The sequence below is a fragment of the Triticum dicoccoides genome, chromosome 4A, assembly GCF_002162155.2.
Source record: "Triticum dicoccoides isolate Atlit2015 ecotype Zavitan chromosome 4A, WEW_v2.0, whole genome shotgun sequence".
Taxonomy (NCBI): Eukaryota; Viridiplantae; Streptophyta; class Magnoliopsida; order Poales; family Poaceae; genus Triticum; species Triticum dicoccoides.
Window position 1 is genome coordinate 385,563,933 of NC_041386.1, and position 20,379 is coordinate 385,584,311.

Consider the following 20,379-nt stretch of genomic DNA (forward strand, 5'->3'; position numbering starts at 1 on the left):
CAAAGATAACCAATCATACATAAAAGAATTCAGAGAAGATTCAAATATTGTTCATAGATAGACTTGATCATAAACCCACAATTCATTGTTCTCAAGAAACACACCACAAAAAGAAGATTACATCAAATAGATCTCCACAAGAGAGGGGGAGAACATTGTATTGAGATCCAAAAAGAGAGAAGAAGCCATCTAGCTAATAACTATGGACCCGTAGGTCTGAGGTGAACTACTCACACTTCATCGGAGGGGCTATGGTGTTGATGTAGAAGCCCTCCGTGATGGATACCCCCTCCGTCGGAGCTCCGGAACAGGCCCCAAGATGGGATCTCATGGATACAGAAAGTTGCGGCGGTGGAATTAGGGTTTTGGCTCCGTATCTGATTGTTTGGGGTACATAGGTATATATAGGAGGAAGGAGTACGTCGATGGAGCAACAGGGGGCCCATGAGGGTGGAGGGCGCGCCTGGGGGTGGTAGGCACGCCCACCTACCTCGTGGCCTCCTATTTTGTTTCTTGACGTAGGGTCCAAGTCTCCTGGGTCTTGTTCGTTGAGAAAATCACGTTCCCGAAGGTTTCATTCCGTTTGGACTCCGTTTGATATTCCTTTTCTCCGAAACCCTAAAATAGGCAAAAAAACAGCAATTCTGGGCTGGGCCACCGGTTAATAGGTTAGTCCCAAAAATAATATAAAAGTGGATAATAAAGCCCAATAATGTCGCTTGAATCAATTCAGGTTCCATCAAGGCTTCAGCAACTTTCTTGGGTTAAGATATAGAGACAAATGCAAAGTGCCCACAGAAATTTGCTAGCTATGTTGCTCTTGAACGAGTAAGTGGACCAGGTGCATTGATGCTATCAATTATCTTCTCATTTGTACTTTGTTTGCGACACGAGGATGAACTGGACAAAGACTTTGCTCTTGTTGATCATTGTCTTCAGTTTTAGCATTGGTTTCAGGCTGAGCAGTGTCTTCGGGTTGGTTAGGTGCAGAAATGATGATTTCTTCTTCAGCCTGAGCCTCTGAAGGTATGATTTCTCCAGTACCCATAAGCTTGATAGATTCACTCGATGAGACTTCATCTAGCACACTTGGCAGGTGCTCTCTTTGCGAGCCGTTAGTCTCATCGAACCGCACATCCACAGTTTCAACCACTTTATAGTGAAAGAGGTTGAAGACTCTGTAGGAGTGCGAATCCTTTTCGTAGCCAAGCATAAAACCTTCATCTACTTTCGGTGCAAATTTTGAAGTGTGATGTGGATCCTTGATCCAACACCTAGCACCAAATACTCTGAAGTAGTTGATGCTTGGCTTCTTACCAGTTAGTAGCTCATATGATGTCTTCTTTAGAAGCTTGTGAAGGTAAACACGGTGGATTACATGGCATGCAGTATCAATGGCTTCAGGCCAGAATTCTGTGCCATCTCAATGAGGGTTCTGTTCTTGCGCTCCACGATGCCATTCTGCTGAGGTGTGTATGGAGCTGAAAACTCATGTGTGATGCCCAATGTATCAAGATAAGTGTCGAGGACGTTGTTCTTAAACTCTGTGCCATTGTCACTCTTGATGTGCTTGATCTTGATGCCATAGTTCGTCATGGCATGATTGGCGAATCGTCTGAAGACATCCTGCACTTCATTCTTATAGAGGATTATGTGCACCCATGTATATCTTGAGTAATCATCAACAATAACGAATCCATAGAGGCAAGTAGTGGTAGTAAGGGTAGAGTAATGAGTAGGGCCAAATAAGTCCATGTGAAGTAGCTCGAAGGGATGAGATGTCATCATGATTCTCTTCGAGGGATGCTTGGCCCTAGTCATCTTTCTGGCTTCGCAGGCACCACATAGATGATCCTTCTTGAACTTGATGCCCTCGATGCCTATGACATGCTTCTTCTTCGTGAGAGTGTACGAGTTCCTCATGCCAGCATGCCCTAACATCTGATGCCAAAGCCAGCACTCTAAAGCTTTTGCTAGAAGACATACGGCCAACTGTGGTCGTACTGGGAAATCTACCATGTACAGATCGTCTTTTCGATCCCCTTCAAAGACTAGAGACCTATCAGATTCCATAAGAACAAGGCAACGATATTTTCCAAATATCGCAATCATGTTCAGATCACAAAGCATTGAGACAGACATTAAGTTGAAACCAAGGGATTCAACAAGCATCACTTTATCCATGTGCTAATCCTTTGAGATTGCAACTCTACCTAGACCCAATACCTTTCTTTTACCAGTGTCAGCAAATGTGATGTGACTCTTGTCAGATGGATGTAGGGTTGAATCCATGAGGAGACTTCGATCACCAGTCATGTGGTTAGTGCATCCACTATCCATAATCCACTCAGAATCCTTTGGTGTCATACCCTACAATGCAGTTTGGGGGATAGGCTTCACCAAGGGAAATGTGAAGCATAAACATTTGACGAACAAGCATATTATCAAAGTTCAGATCCTGGTTAGGATAGATAGGATGATTGTCAAGGAATCCTGGAATGAAATACATAGTAAGACCATTCGGACATTTTATCTTGCATCACACAAGATGTTTTAGGTCCAAAGCATAAGCATCAGAAGCCGTTGATTTTTGGCTGGAGACCTTTCCCTACAAAAGAGAGTTAATTTTTCTTAGCCATCCACATCTTTAGGGGTGGCCTAGAAGCAATGAGTCTAAGTGCAGCAACTGACAACTTTGGCTTTGGAGCCCTAGCAAATAGCCTTATAGGAGGTGAATAATACTAATAGGAATAAGCAGAAAAGTTATTGCTCTTATGAACATAGCGGTTTGATGAAACACGCTCATTTCATAAGTCTGAGTATGGTTTCCCTACAAAACATTGGCGTTAGGGTGACTCTAGTGAGTCCTGTGTCTATATGAAGCCTTTGGACCATATGAAGCCTTTGGTCTGGGGTTTTTCTCCTTCCCTGGTGGTGTCATGATGACATTCAGAGGAAGTTTCTCAAGACAACTTTTGGGCACCCAGATCTTCTTCACAGGTGGTCCATTCCTGCAGTTAGTACCAATATACCTGGCAAACACTTCACCATTCTGATTCTTAAACAGTTTATAGTTTACATCAAAGGATTTATCAATGATAATAGGGTTAGCACAAGTGAAGCCAGATAGGGTAGATGGATCCACTGAAGGTTCCTTTGCAGCAACCCATGTGGTTTGGGGGTACTTCTCAGGCTTCAGTATGAACCATCAACATTCACTTTCCTCTCGAACCCAACACCCTCTTTCCTAGGGTTTCAGCTCAGAATCTGTTTCTTCAGGACATTGCATAGTGTCTGATGCCCTTTGAGACTTTTGTACATCCTTGTTTCAAGCAATGTCTTCAACCTGGAATTCTCATTAGCAATAGTAGTGGTATCCTCAGAAGAGGGGTTAGTTTCCACATCGGCAGGTGAAGACATTTAACAGTAGCAGCACTAGAACATCCAGCAACAGAGAAAACATTATCACGCTCAAGACATTTTAAACATGGTGGCTCAAAGTCTTCCTGAGCATAACTGATCTGTTGAGCGCAGAGTGACTCGTTCTCCTTTTGAAGGTCTTCATGAGCCGATCTCAAGTTCTCAAGCTCTTGCTTCCTTTGAAGATAATCATAGGAGAGCTTTTCATGAGTAGTTGAGAGTGTTTCATGACGACTTTCAAGTTCCTCGTACTTAACATGAAGATTTTTAATGTCTTCACTTAAGGATGGAGTTCGAGTCATTTTCGCGTCCAACGGGTCATCGCTTTTATCTAGCAACTTTTGAATGTGTTCCATAGCATTTTGTTGTTCTGTTGCAATTTTAGCAAGTGTTGTGTAGCTAGGTTTAGATTCACATTCAGAGTCATCTTCACTTGATGTTTGAAAGTAAGCATCGCGTGAATTTACCTTGGCACCACGTGCCATGAAGCAGTAGGTAGGAGAAGATGGCTCAGGTTTGGGACTCATTGTTTTGAGTGACTCTTTGAATTCGAGGAACCATGGGTCCTGACATGTTCGATGACCTTCACAAACATCAGAGATCCGGTCCCATATAAGCTTTGCATTGCAAAGATGCATGACGCGCCTGAACTCATCTCTTGATAGACAGGAGCATATAACATCATTCGCCTTCGTAACTAGAAAAATGTATTTCTGAATATCGTCAGCATGTGCCATCTTTGATAAATCGGTGAGACCAATCTTCGTGACAGTCCAAAGCTCACTGTCCATAGCAGGAAGGCGCTTCCTCATCATAGCCTTCCATCGGGGATAATCATGACCATCAAAAATGGGGCATGCAGCGATGACCTTGATTGTCCCTGCAATCGACATAGCTAATACTCCAGGTGGTTAAACCGAATCACACAGAACCAGGGAGCACCTTGCTCTGATACCAATTAAAAGTGCTAGTTATCGACTAGAGGGGGGTGAATAGGTGATTTTTATGAAAGTTGTAACACCCACGATGCGGCTACATCTCCCACGTGTCGAGGCGCGACTTAGAGGCATAAACGCATGGTGGTTTAGTCGCAAGTGGGGTAATCTTCACACAATCCCATGTACTGAATAAGAGGGGGCTAAAGAGTTGGCTTAGAATTGCCACTTCACACAATTAACAACTTAAACATACATCATCCAGAGTACAATCAAGGTCCGACTACGGTACCAAAATAAAGGAAGACAACCCCAAATGCTAGATCCCCGATCGTCCCAACTACGCTCCACTACTGATCATCCAGAAAAGACACATAACAATGACCAAGATCTTCATCGAGATCCCACTTGAGCTCAGTTGTGTCACCTGCACTGGTATCATCGGCACCTGCAACTGTTTGGAAGTATTTGTGAGCCACGAGGACTCAGCAATCTCACACCCGCGAGATCAAGACTATTTAAGCTTATGGGTAGGAGAAGGTAGTGAGGTGGAGCTGTAGCAAGCACTAAGCATATATGGTGGCTAACATACGCAAAAATAAGAGTAATAAGAGAAGCAACGCAACGGTCGAGAAGCTAGAAGTGATCCAGAAAACTACTTACGTTCAAGCATAACACAAGACCGTGTTCACTTCCCAGACTCCGCCGAAAAGAGACCATCACAGCTACACACGCGATTGATGCATTTTAATTAAGTCATGTGTCAAGTTATCTACAACCGGATATTAACAAATTCCCATCTGCCACATAACCGTGGGCACGGCTTTCGATAGTTTATACCCTGCAGGGGTGTCCCAACTTAGCCCATCACAAGCTCTCATGGTCAACGAAGGATATTCCTTCTCCCAGAAAGAATCGATCAGTCTCGGAATCCTGGTTACAAGACATTTCGACAATGGTAAAACAAGACCAGCAAAGCCACCCGATGTGCCGATAATCCCGATAGGAGTCGCACGAATCTCGTTCTCAGGGAAACACTGAATGAGACGAGCTACGAGTAAAACCAGCCCTCGAGTTTCCCCGAGGTGGCCCCACAGGCGGCTCGGTTCGGACCAACACTTAGAGAAGCACTAGCCCGGGGGTGGGTTAAAATAAAGATGACCCTCGGGTTAATTACTCCAAAGGGAAAGGTAATAGGTTGTTAGGCAAATGTAAAACCAAGGTTGGGCCTTGTTGGAGGAGTTTTATTCAAATTGAACTATCAAGGGGTTCCCATAACACCCAACTTGTAAGGAACACAAAATCAAGGAACATAACACTGGTATGACGGAAACTAGGGTGGCAAGAGTGGAACAAAACACCAGGCATAAGGACGAGCCTTCCACCCTTTACCAAGTATATAGATGCATTAATTAAAATAAGGGATATTATGATATCCCAACATATCCATGTTCCAACATGGAAAAAAACTTCAACTTCGCCTGCAACTAGCAACACTATAAGAGGGGCTGAGCAAAGCGGTGACATAGCCAAACAACGTTTTGCTAGGAAGGTGGGTTAGAGGCTTGACATGGCAATATGGGACGCATGATATAACAAGTGGTAGGTAGCGCGACATAGTGATAGAACGAACAACTAGCAAGCAAAGATAGAAGTGATATCGAAGGTATGGTCATCTTTCCTGAGATCCCACAAGGAAGAAGACCGAGTCCAAGAAGGAGAGAAACGGACGTAGTCGAATGAATCCTCACAACTCCGGAATGAAACCGAAGCTAACAAGAGAAGCAACCCGGAAAGAAGAAAGCAACATAGTAAACAACCATCACATAAACATGGCATGATGCACAACCAAGTATGATGCATGTCCGGATTAATGAGGCATGGCATGGCAAAGTGCACAAACAATACTACAAATTAAGTGGAGCTCAATATGCAACGAGTTGCATATTGACGAAACACCACATTCAATCATTTAGTTCACTCTCATTTATGTACCCAACAATACTAAATGTTGTTAAACATGGCAAGAGGTGAAGCATAATAAAAACTACACATTTAAGCAAGTTTAAATGAGGCCGGAAACAACAACAACAATTCGTGCAATATTTGAATTTGGTACTGTTCTGCCCTAAACTATATTTTAGGGTTGTGAAACATGCAAGATGAGTGCACCATGTTAAAGTAGTTATTTTTTACCCCATTTACATATAAAGTTTGTTAAGTTTGGAGCTACATTTATTTAGTTATGAAATAAAGCATTTTAGCATGGCATTTAAGCAAATTAATGCAAACAGCAATTTACGCATTTCAGACATGCATGAAAGTTGGATATTGTGAAACTAGATGAAATTCTAGTCATTTTTCATATATAAATCATTTTAATCAGATGCACAATTTGTGTGTTATTAAATGCATGAACTAGATGGAATTTTTTGTAGAACTGCCAAACACTGGAATATTGGCAAAATTCGCAGGACGAGGGAAAAAACAAGAATGGGCCGAAACCGGGACAAGCCCAACAGTGCACAGGGGCTGGAGGCTGCTCACCAGGCCTCATGGCCGGTCAGTGGAAGAGGGAGTTCGGCCTTGGCGCTGGAAGACGCCAATGGGCCGGTGGCTTGCGCGGCCCATGAGCAGAGGAGGCTGGCTCGGGGTGACAAAGGTGGACCGAGCGAAGAGGTGGGGGAAGTATGGTCAATGCTCGATGGCAAGCTTTCCTCGTCTCGGACAAACAGGGGTGGCACGACCTTCGAGCTCTGTCGATGCGAGGGGCACGGTGGCATACGATGGACGGGATCCCTCGGATCCGGCGGGGATGAGGCCGTAGTGGCCGGATCCAGGGTCGGCGCAACCATTGATGAACGACAGCGGCGGTGGAAGCTTCAGACGACGGCGGTGGTTCCCTGCGGCAACAGAGGGAGGGAGAGAGCTGGTGAGGGGAGGAAAATAAAGGGAAGGGAGAGAGAGAAAGGGGCCAGGCGACAGCGCGACCTGCCCGGAGGTGGACGCTGGCGGCGACTCCGACGAGTTGGCGGAGAAGGAACGGACGACAGGGTCAGGGTCTTGGGCGAATGGGAGGAGGTCTCCCGGTCCAGATCGGGCAGAGCACTCGGGAGTGGTGGCGGTTCGGGCCAGGCGGGCCTGCGGTGGAGGAAGCCGGCTGGGGAGACGAGGTGGCGGCGTGGAAGTGGTTGGCGGGCGCGGGGTGCCAATGTGGCGCGTTCGGATTGGTCCAGGGCGCGGGGGCGGTGGCGCCAAGTGGCGGGGTGCAGCTGGGCGGCACCGGAAATCAAGGAGGAGGGGGTTGGCTGTCGCTGGTGGCGGCGGATCCGAGGAGAAAGGGGTCTAGGGGTAGGGGAAGAGCTAGGTTTGACCAAAATTGGACTAGGGGCTGTTTATATAGGGTGGGTGCTAGGGTTAGGGGGTTTTCAGAGCATTTGGAGCGTCCGATCGCGATCCGGTGGTTCCGATCGAAGGGGGTGCCGGTGTCAAAACCGGCGGATCTCGGGTAGGGGGTCCCAAGCTGTGTATCATGGATCGATGGGTAACAGGAGACAGGGGACACGATGTTTACCCAGGTTCGGGCCCTCTTGACGGAGGTAAAACCCTATGTTCTGCTCTTGTTTATATTGATGGAGTATCAAGTACATAGTTGATCTACCTCAGGATCATATGTTGTGGTCAAAAACCTAAGGGTATGATGAATAATGTCCTCATCTATCGACTAGCCTGGCCTTGGCTTATATAACACACCAGAGGCCTAGGATAACAAGAGTCCTAGTCGAATACGTCGGTGGAGAGGGGTCCTTGTCTTGATCACCAATTCTTGTGGAATCTTCGACGTGTATGTCTTCGGTTGTCCGAACTGGCCCATGAGCATACGGCCATGGGGGTCCTCGGCCCAATCCAACTGATTGGGAGATGACGTGGTGAGTAGCCCCTAGTCCAGGAGACCGTCAGTAGCCCCCTGAATCGGTCTTCAAGTTGGGGACGCTCCTCGATTCTTTCGAACTGTTCTTCGTCTTCGGTCGTCGGTCTTGAAAACCGGTTCAACAAATCTTCCCATGTTCTATCTTGAGGATTGCCGAGCTAAACCTGAAGATCTCACACGTCAGGTATCCGAGGAGCCCTTTAAGTCTTCGGCCTTTATCAATGCCTTGTTATTTTTATGCCACACCTCGGGTTTGAAGTTGTTCCCGGGTGGCAGTGTCCTCTTGTGTCTGAGCTCCAACACCGGACTATATTCGAGGTATCTTTTGCAGACAAGCACCAACGCCGGACCGCTTCCGAGCTCCAACGCCGGAATGTATCTGAGCTCCAACGCCGGACTAGGTCCAAGCTCCAATGCCGGACTATATCCGAGGTGTCATACACCACCTTGGTTCAAAAAGGTTAAAGGAGTTTAGTCGAGCTTAATGCCGAAAATGCCCTCTATGGAGCCAGCCACTGGCGCCCGAGCTTTATGCCGGACTGCTTCCGAGGTGGTGCACCACCCCGACTGTGGGCCGATTTTTTTTAAATATTTTTTATTGGTGCAATTTATTCTATGCCAAGATATATAGCAAGTAGCCCTCAAGGTGTGTATCGGTCTAAAACCCGAGATGCACCTGAAGGATGACATAAGACCACTGATCCCAGTAGCCGCTGAGACTCAGGTTGATTTGCAAAATTGGCCTGAGGATCAACTCCTAGCTCGGTAGAATACTTCGGGACAAAAAAAGCAGTGTGCAAAGTCCTCGAGACTCAGGTTGGGTGCGGCTGACCAATCCTGAGGATCATAATCTCCTCGAAAGCTATATTGCACTTAAATTTTCTGCACTGGATTGTCAACGCAGTAGCCCCTGAGACACTGGTCGGGTGGCAACACCGGATCATGGGATCAATGTGCCCCTTTAATATTTATAAATAATGGGCGGGAAGCCCAGTAGCCCCCGAGCCTTAATGCAGGCACGGGTGGCCGAATTAAGGATTGATATCCATAGTAAAATCACAAATTATGTGTAATGACTCAATGTATCCAGGGACGTTACATCATTAATGCTCGGATCCGCATTGTACAAAACTTTGTTGACCGACCATCGGCTTCCACCTCCTCGGCCAATAGTCGAGGAGTGTTTGTCCTACTTTATAAAGCCTTTATGAGGGCAAAGATTTACGACAAACAAGGCAATCTTGCCATACGATTTTATAAACAAAGATATGCAGAGAGATATGTTATATTACTATTTAACATAAGAAATATCTTCCAAAGAAAATAGTTCCACTATCGGTTCTTTCTTTGGGTTGTCATGCTAAGCATGATCATGAAACCTCAGCTCTAATGTAAGAGCAAAATATTGAGGATTTAGTTTGGGAGGCCAGTTACTAGCCCCCGGTAGTGTTCGGCAACAGTCGAGGTCAAGCCGTAAACACTTCAGCCAATGTTATGAATGGCCCGTCATTTAACACAGTCATCAGATCGCTGACCAGTTTACGCTTATTGTGACAGTCAGTTTTCGGCTTCCTCGACTGAGGTGCTTAACCATGTGAGCTAGAAGCACAATCGCAGTGGTTCTCCCTTTGCACACCTAGCCGAACAAAGCGGAACGTAGGAGGCAAGCGCAGGAGCCGGGCAACCCAACTATTGGCCGAAGACACAATTCGAAACTGATGCATATATAGCAATATCCGAGAATGTTTTTGCTGAATCTCTAAAGGTGTCTGGCATTACACTGCGAGACTTGTGCTGAAAACACACAAATAGTTTGAAAGTGCCATAAGCTTGGAAAACCAAAAAAGTCAGTAAAATCTTGATGTCCGAACAACATCAACTGTTCGGTGCCAATCCGAAAATTGGAAGAAAAAAATTGTGCTTTTTTCGTGCTTTAACATGACACACCCGATCTCAAGAGTTCACGCGGGTTAGCCTATGGCTTCAAGCTCATTATACCAAAGGCGGAGTACTTCTCCTAGATCATTTTAGCAAATTAAACTCGAGCGGCTTTTAGAGAGAAGACAGGCTATCCAGCTATTTACCATACACTCAAGTCGAAAAAGGAGCGGTAGAAAAAGACTTTGCAACGACCAAGAAGAAAAAACACATTTACTATAAAAAAGCTCATATAAATTTTAAGAGCCCCCAAGTGACTTGGGTAAAAGAATTTTATGTATAATCATTGTATGTACCGAAGTACTTATATCATATATGTGTTCACCCGAACTTTAAATGCGTCTTAACCGACCGTCGGCTTCTCCCTCTTCGGCCAAGGGCCGAAAAGTGACATGTACTCCACCTGTCGAGAGTATCGACGGTGTTTCCGATGACCAGGCAATCAGGCCATACAGTTGTAACAGACAAAGCGCGCTCAGGGAACTTATGCTATATTACTGACGAAGTGTAAGAAGCATCTTCAAAGAAAATAGTACCCCCACCGATACCTTTCTTCGGTGCTCATTATTACTATGAGACTTGTGCAATAGATTTTTTGTACTCATGAGTTCCGTTGTGTGCCGACCATGATTGAAAACAATAAGAGTGCTAGCTTTTGGCTTCACCCAGTCTGAGGTCAGAGCTCGGATGACCCGGTCGTGACAATCGCAGAGGTGCTCCCTTTACTCCCTAGCCGAACAATCGGAAATGTAGGGGTAAGCACAGGAGCCAGGCAAGCCAGCTTGCGGAACATTTAAGTCAATATGGTGCATATTGTGGCGTAATACACGAACAAGGAACGAAGGCGTACAAGTATAATCATATGTAAGAGGAAAAGCTTCATGAAGGAAGCCCCCAAGTAAACGGGGTATTTGAATTTACGCGTCACAGACAAAGTTTTGACAAAGAAGTATGACGCTTGGTCGAACCGGGAGAAAAAAAATTTAACCGAAAGTTTGTGAGCATGAAAGCGACTTAGCTTGTTAATGTGTTCGGCATTGATGACACGGTCCAAGCTTGATGCAGGACAAGGTTCCATCCCCCAAGCCAGTCCCAAGGTGGCGGAGCGAAGAGCTCGGCACTCCAAAGTGGTGGCATAGCACGGCCAAAGCGGGCCGATAGAGTGACGCCGAAGCCCCCGAGGCGGGTTAATGAAGTGTTGACGAAACCTCCCGTCGAGCCGAGGAGACAGCACTGCCCAACTCGATTCATTTACCTATGCACAAAAAATAGTGCAAACCGGAGATAATGGTAATAATGATGAATAAAATTGTTGCATATAAAATAATTTATGCAAAGTCAGTAATAAAAGAAGTATGGCCTGTGCGTCAAACACTCGGTGAGGTAGAGCTCTCTCGGCGATGCCGAAGTCCCCGAGGCAATCGAACACGTCGGTATGGCAACACGGAAAACAAGGTGATCATGCAAGACGATTTATGCCAATTTGAGACAGCGGCATTGGCTTGCCGAAGCGATCGCGTAACCCAGTCGAAGTCGATCACCTACACGCATAAAATAGTGCGGTCCAAAAAGAATAATATAAATATATATATAATCCTTGCACAATTGCTTTTCGCAAAAATAATTTATTTAAAGAGAAGTGGCCAGTCGCCGAAGTCAATGTGGATGCAAAGCGTCCGCGGGACGCGATGAAGGCATGGCAAAAGCCCGAATTCACATGCCGGTCCGAGTTCTGAATCCGACGTTTGCCGGACTATATACGGAAACTGACCGTACCACCGTGTGACCGTTGATAATGCGACCGCCATTTGACAGGCCTGTGTAGAAATGATGGAACAAACCGGAGTAATAATTCTTTGGGGAGAATAGACCCAAACAAGCAAAAAATACTGGGATAAATAGCACCTGGTTTATTTATTGTAGCAATCCGAAGAAACGTGACTCCCAACATTGGGACTCGATCCGCACACCCATTGCCTGATGGGTGATAAAGCGCCGGCATGGCGATACTGGAAAAGTTTGGCTTGCCGAGACAAAGCCCTCGGTCCAGCTAATCGTGACAAAGCTGGTCGGCTGGTGACGCCAAAGTCACCGAAGTAGGTTGATGAAGAGATGATGAAGCCCCCGGTCTAGCCGAGGTATTGGAGCGACTCGGCGAAGAGATGTCGGAGTCTACCTGTCAGCCCATGTGTCGAAACAGGTCGGCGTGTTTGATGATGATTTGAAGAAGAGGCAGCATGGTGATGCCGACGCAGGTCAATACTTGTGACGCGATCGGCGCTAGCTTGATGAAGCTACCGCGTGGCGATGCCGGTGTGCCCGCTCCATGTAATCCGTGGGGCAGCAACATTGATGATGATTGATCCTTCACGATGCTGAACTCTAGTTCAGTTTGCCGAGATGGTGATCGAAGGAGTTGAGCTCGTCTCAATAAAGCGGCGACGTGTCTAGCGCAGGTCGGCGGCCGTGGAGCAATACTGCCGGACTGGTTTGACGCCAGCGTGATGGTGAAGATTACCTCGGAGGAGGCTTAAAATTTTATGGGTACATGTTTAAACAAAGCACAATACCCTAGAAAAAATTCCTTCAAAAGGGGTGTCTGATATCCCGTTCATGAAGAAACATGAACTCGGCCGGATTCGTATTCGCGCAAAAAACGGATCCGAAAATCGTTGCGCTCATCGGAGGTTTCCCGGAGTTTGAACGGTCGGATCGAGCTGAAATTTTGAGGGGTGGTAGATATAGGAATCCCACAGCCGATCAACGGTTGGATCTTCCAAAGGACGTACCAGCTATATGTTGGACGCGACGCTCCAAACTCGTCCAGATTCCCGTCCAGATTCAAAACGGCTCCGGTATATCATAGATTGCCAGATATTCCTCCATCGGAACTCAATGAAATTTTTCATGGTTGTTGTAGACTCAATTCCACACAATCCCACCGAAGTAATCGTCAAAGCGATACTCGACGAGGCGGTGGTGGCAGATACGAGTTCGCTGTCCAGAAAAACAGCACGGTCGCTCGAGGGCAATGTTGACGTTGAGCCCCGAAGCTCCATGGATGATTCCTCCATGATCTTGATAGAGATAGGAGTTGATGTTTGATGAAGGCCCTCGTCCGAACATGGTGATCCGAACACAGGGCGCAGTTATTGGTCGAACCAAGGTGACCAGTCGAGCTGGTGACGAAGATGCCGAAGTCGCAGTTGATCTGCAGGCGAGCCATCGATCTTTTGCCAAACACACAGCAGAACTCTCAATGAAAGCACCATTGTCGGTGCCAAAACCGGCGGATCTCGGGTAGGGGGTCCCAAGCTGTGTATCATGGATCGATGGGTAACAGGAGATAGGGGACACGATGTTTACCCAGGTTCGGGCCCTCTTGACGGAGGTAAAACCCTATGTCCTGCTCTTGTTCATGTTGATGGAGTATCAAGTACAGAGTTGATCTACCTCGAGATCATATGTTGTGGTCTAAAACCTAAGGGTATGATGAATAATGTCCTCATCTATCGACTAGCCTGGCCTCGGCTTATATAACACACCAGAGGCCTAGGATAACAAGCCTAGTCAAATACGTCGGTGGAGAGGAGTCCTTGTCTTGATCACCAAGTCTTGTGGAATCTTCCTCGTATATGTCTTCGGCTGTCCGAACTAGCCCATGAGCATATGGCCATGGGGGTCCTCAGCCCAATCCAACAGATTGGGAGATGACATGGTGAGTACCCCCTAGTCCAGGACACCGTCAGGGGGGTTTAGAGAGCTAGTTGTGGGATGTGTAGAGGGCCATGAACTGAGAGGAGAGAAGAGAAGTGCAGCCCAGCAAGGTTTTTGGAGATCGAAAACGTCCGACGTTTGACCGACTATATTGTTGCTATATTTATCCGTTGGGGCATCAAACGGACCCCGAATGCGATGAAATTTGACAGGCGTCCTACTAACAACATAACAACACCGCACGCCAACTTTCATCCCATTCCAAGAAAATTTTCCGGCCACTTATAAAATAATATGTCGGAGGTGACGCGGGCGCGTGCAAGTGTGTCTGGGCTCAGAATGGACAACGGAAAGAACTGGGAGACCCGGACGAATGAAGATTTTGAAAACATGATGATGCGATGCACATGATGACATGACAAGATGCAACACGCAAGCAAAGACATGGCAACGACGGCAAAAAACTGGAAGACACCTGGCAAATCGGTCTCGGGGCGTTACAACACTCCACCACTACAAGAGGATTTCGCCCCGTGGTCTAGGATGGCACCGGAGAGAAACGGAAGAGGAAGAGAAGAGGTAAAACTAAGTTGCTTCTTTGACAAATGAGTGAAACCAAAGAACCTTGCAAGGTTGAACAAATTGAAAGAAAGAATACAATGAAGATGAACAAAGTTGAAAACACTCTGTTAGAAAAGAGGAATAAGGAACCTTACTAGAGCCTTGTAGGTTGAAAGACGTAAGAAAAGGGTTGCAATGGACAAGAAGTACATGCAAGCACTCCGGTAGAAACGAGATGTACAAGGAAAGATAAAGATCAATTACGACAACACTCCGGTTAAAACAAGATAGCGAGGGAAAAAGAATGATATAATCTGGGCAGCACTCCGATTGTAAATGGCAGGATTTGAACATGATTTGACAAGATGAGATGATACTAGATGAAATCAGCAACACACTGCCTCCGGAACTATTGAAAGAATGGCACAATGGGTAAGAAAGATTTCATACAGCACTCCGGTTGAGAATGGAGGCAAAAACTTGACAAAATGGGAAGAACTTGAAAAGAGGGCACGACACTCTAGTTAAATGGATAAGCACGAAAAGAACACGTTCCTCACAATTAGAGATGACAAGTGAAGAGAGCAACATCACAAAGCCTCCAAAAGAAATAATAGAAGATAGATCATTGGAATAATATAATGGAGAAGAAAATGACAACTTCTGCCACAATTGAGCTTGGAAGGCACCCTTCCAAGAAGGTTATAATGGAGTTGTTGGAAAACCCAACAACGAAACGAAAAAGCTTGTAGTGGGCTTATGGAAAAACATCTCAAAATTTGAGGTGAAATTCTACCACTAAGGGAATCAATTGCTTGCTTGAGGGAAACGAAGAGATGAAAACTTCTCTCATCGCGAGAGTAAGAGGGAACTTGGATTATTGATAAGCACCACAATAGCAACATTCCTTAGGGAAGGCTTTAGGTGAAATATAACCCAAGATAACTCCAATGAAGAGATTGATGGGTTGCAAAGGATCTCATGAATGAATTGAAAATGATGGGTTTAAAATATCTCATTCTTAAACACTTGTGAATCATGAAACATGGAAGAAATTGTCAAGAATGACATGACACCACCTCAAAAGATAAGGTAGAACGAATTGCATTTCAGAATGCAAGATGAAGAATACTTGAGCTCCTTTGAAAAGAATCTCGATGAACACTTCAAGAAGGAATTAAATCATAGATGAACCATCATGTAGAGCCTCCATGAAGAACTCCGGTAATAAAAGGATAACAAAAAGAAAGAGAAGTTGAAAACATGAGGTGAAGACTTGCAATGATTTAGATGGATCTTCGTGATGATATAATTGAGAGAGCTTGGAACTCCGGGAAAACAAAAAAAGTGAAACACTAGAACCGAGAATTACTTCATCTTGAACGAACTCTGAAGGTAGGGATTAAACATTTGGATGAAACAAGAATAAGAATTACATTATGCGTATCCTTCATCAATTTAAATTGATGACCAACAACGGATTTGGCATACTACTTAATCTTGTAGAAAGGATTAAGATAGATATAGCGTAAACTTGAGAAGGTATTGATGGAACCACTGGTGGGATTTTGAAACAACGAATGAATTAATGTGATAATGAAGGAAGACAAATCTTGAACGAACCACCATAAGAATTGAAAATGAAAGTAGCAAAGGCACAATTCAACGAGAAGAATTGGAAAACGAAAGATGATACTTGAGGTAATTTAGATACATGAGAACAAAGAGATCACGAGCTGATAAGAGAATACTGGAATGATGCACCGGTATGATTTGGAGAACAAGAGCTGAAAGCTGGAATGAATAATTCCAATATGATGTGCTCCAGAGAATCATACTGAAAAGACTCGTGAATTGCTCTGGATGGGTGAAAATAATTCTCACAATCGAAAATAATGATGAGAGGATGGCATAAAGCTAGCACCATGAATCTTTGGAAGAACGGGTAAGGATTTAAGAGGAACTCCTCTTCGGTCTTCAAATCCGAGAATGACGATGGGAAACACCACCATGATAATTGATGAGACACCCCGGGAGAATGAAAAGTGAAGAGGTTGAGCCAACAATGAAAAGAATTTGAAAGATCTTGGAGAAACCAGACTGATGATGATTCATTCTTATGTTAAACTTCTAAAGAATTTGAGAATACCTCCGAAAAACTAGAAGAGTCAGGTAAGATTCTGGGAAAAGACCTATGGGTTAGGGCCCACTCAAAAGATACATCGTTGAACAATTTAAAAGAGATATTGCGCCGGTTGAATTAAATGACTTGAATGAGATAACATCCTCGAAAGAGCTTGAACGAATACAGAGTGGAAACACGAATCTTCGAGATATCTTGAGCACTCTGAAACAATTGAATAGAAATAAGTGGATGATTAAGAGGTGCACTGGCATGAGAACACATTTGAAACGAGAAAAGGATATGATTGACAAAGCTTGAATTGAATCCACCGGAGAAGAAAAGAATGAAGAATGATGAACTTGAAGCTCCTTAGTATCTTCCTGAGAATCACCGGATAAGAACATTGAAATAAAAGAGAGAAGAGACTTCACATCCATAAGATGGATACTTGATTAAGAAATCCAAGTACTTGAAGGAAAAGGGTGGGAGGGTGGGAAAACAAAGGCAACTTGGGCAGATGGAATAAACACTGTTGTGAAAACTTAGAATTGATCTTGCGGATGTTGAAAATGTTCGGATCCACTTAAAGAGAAACACGCCGGTTCAGAAGAAATTGAGATGACAAACTCGAAGATCAAGAAGGATTTGTATTCACATAGGAATATGAGAACACCGCTTAGGAAAGGTATGGAATCAACACTTGACACTGAAGCAACTCGAATACCACAAACCAAAACAAAACAAATGATTGGCTTGCAGAATAAGCCGGAACAAACATATGATAGACCCCATATCGTATCATGTGTCTCTTGGCAAGATATCCTACGAGATACTGGAATTCCCACTTATAAACTCCCGAAACTTTTTGGTTATGCAATCAGGTGTTGGGGATACAGGGGAAGCATAATATCTCACCCAAACTAAACAATCCCTACATCCAGGTGTATCCATCCTTCAACACATAACCAAGAAATCTTCGGAAATCATGTACCTCAACCTTCGAAAAGCATCTGTTATGCGAGTTATGGCAATACTCCCGAACTCCCGCTCCAGTACAAGGTGGCGTCGAGGTTATCTCACCAACAACTGCCTAAAAGAGATTTTCGATGTCGGCGAACTCAGGTATTCCAGAACTGCAACGATAAGATTGTGACGACAACACCTCGGAGCTCAACTCCCCGGGACACTGCCACAACCCCTAAATGTCAGGAGGTACCAAGAACAATGTTCTTGTCACAAGACTATCGGAACGATTCCAAGATACCCACGTGATCCTAAAAAATCATGAAATTTGAGGAGAGGAAAGTCAAACTTCTACGTCAGGAGACCTCACCTGAGCGACGAAGGGATTGAGGAGTAAAAAGAATCCTACTCTCCGATATATATAATCCTAAGACTCAAAACATTTTGTTCTCAACGTCAGCGATTCAATCAAGCAAGGGGGCTCCTAAGTCGGGGACGGCTCTGATACCAACTTGTAACACCAATGATGCGGCTATATCTCCCACGTGTTGAGTCAAGACTTAGAGGCATAACCGCATGGTGGTTTAGTCGCAAGTGGGGTAATCTTCCAACAATCCCGTGTACATAATAAGAGAGGGATAAAGAGTTGGCTTAGAATCGGCACATCACATAATTAACAAGTTAAACATACATCATCCAGAGTACAGTCAAGGTCCGACTACAGGATCAAATTAAAGGAAGACAACCCCAAATGCTAGATCCCTGATCATCCCAATTGGGCTCCATTACTGATCATCCGGAAAAGACACATAACAACGACCAAGTTCTTCATCGAGCTCCCACTTGAGCTCAGTTGCGTCACCTGCACTGGTATCATTGGCACCTGCAACTGTTTGGAAGTATCTGTGAGTCACGAGGACTCAGCAATCTCACACCCGTGAGATCAAGACTATTTAAGCTTATGGGTAGGAGAAGGTAGTGAGGTGGAGCTGTAGCAAGCACTAAGCATATATGGTGGCTAACATACGCAAAAATAAGAGGGAGAATAGAAGCAACGCAATGGTCGAGAAGCTAGAAGTGATCAAGAAGTGATCCTGAAAACTAGTTACGTTCAAGCATAACACAAGACCGTGTTCACTTCCCAGACTCCGCCGAAAAGAGACCATCACGGCTACACACGCGGTTGATGCATTTTAATTAAGTCAAGTGTCAAGTTATCTACAACCAGATATTAACAATTTCCCATCTGCCACATAACCACGGGCACGGCTTTCGAAAGTTTATACCCTGCAGGCGTGTCCCAACTTAGCCCATGACAAGCTCTCATGGTCAACGAAGGATATTCCTTCTCCCGGAAAGACCCGATCAGTCTCGGAATCCCGGTTTCAAGACATTTCGACAATGGTAAAACAAGACCAGCAAAGCCACCCAATGTGCCGACAATCCCGATAGGAGTCACACGTACCTCGTTCTCAGGGCAACACTGGATGAGATGAGCTACGAGTAAAACCAGCCCTCGAGTTTCCCCGAGGTGGCCCCGCAGGTGGCTCGGTTCAGACCAACACTTAGAGAAGCACTGGCCCAGGGGGATTAAAATAAAGATTACCCTCGGGTTAATTACTCACAAGGGAAAGGTAATAGGTTGTTAGGCAAATGTAAAACCAAGGTTGGGCCTTGCTGGAGGAGTTTTATTCAAAGAGAACTGTCAAGGAGTTCCCATAACACCCAACCGCATAAGGAATGCAAAATCAAGGAACATAACACCGGTGTGACGGAAACTAGGGCGGGAAGAGTGGAACAAAACACTAGGCATAAGGCCGAGCCTTCCACCCTTTACCAAGTATATAGATGCATTAATTAAAATAAGAGATATTGTGATATCCCAACATATCCCTGTTCCAACATGGAACAAAACTTCAACATCACTTGCAACTAGCAACGCTATATGAGGGGCTGAGCAAAGCGGTAACATAGCCAAACAATGGTTTGCTAGGAAGCTGGGTTAGAGGCTTGACATGGCAATATGGGAGGCATGATATAACAAGTGGTAGGTAGCGCGACATAGCGATAGAACGAACAACTAGCAAGCAAAGATAGAAGTGATATTGAGGGTATGGTCATCTTTGTTGAGATCCCGCAAAGAAGAAGACCGAGTCCAAGAAGGAGACAAACGGATGTAGTCGAATGCGTCCTCACACACTACTAGGGAAAAGCTTATAGACAGACGCTTACTAGTAGCAAGGGTTTATAACCCTCGCTACTGCTACTTACTAGTAGCGCGGGTTTTTAACCCTCGCTACTACTAAGTTGATACTAGTAGCGCGGGTTTTTAACCCTCGCTACTACTAAGTTGATACTAGTAGCGCGGGTTTTTAACCCTCGCTACTACTAAGCGGTCTCTACCGTGCCCTCCCGGGACATGCCATAGTAGTAGCGAGGGGTACAAACCCGCGCTACTACTAAGTTGATAGTAGTAGCGCCGTTTTACACCCCTCGCTACTACTAAGTACGAGGTAGGTGAAATCCCCGTATCCTCAGCCGAATCCTCCTCTCTCCCTCACTTTCCCCCTCTCTCACTTTCCTCGTCTCTCCCTCATACTCTAGCGGTGGCCGCCGCTGGTACACTCTGCTTTCTTCGCCCCCTCCCTCTCCGAGATCCCTTCGGTGGGCGGTCGCCGGAGCTCCTCGCCGCCGCCAAGATGCGGAAGCGCGACCACAGCATCCTCCTCCTCGCCGCCTTCACCGTCTTCTTCTTGCTCCAGGTCAGCCCTCCTCCCCCCCCCCTCTCT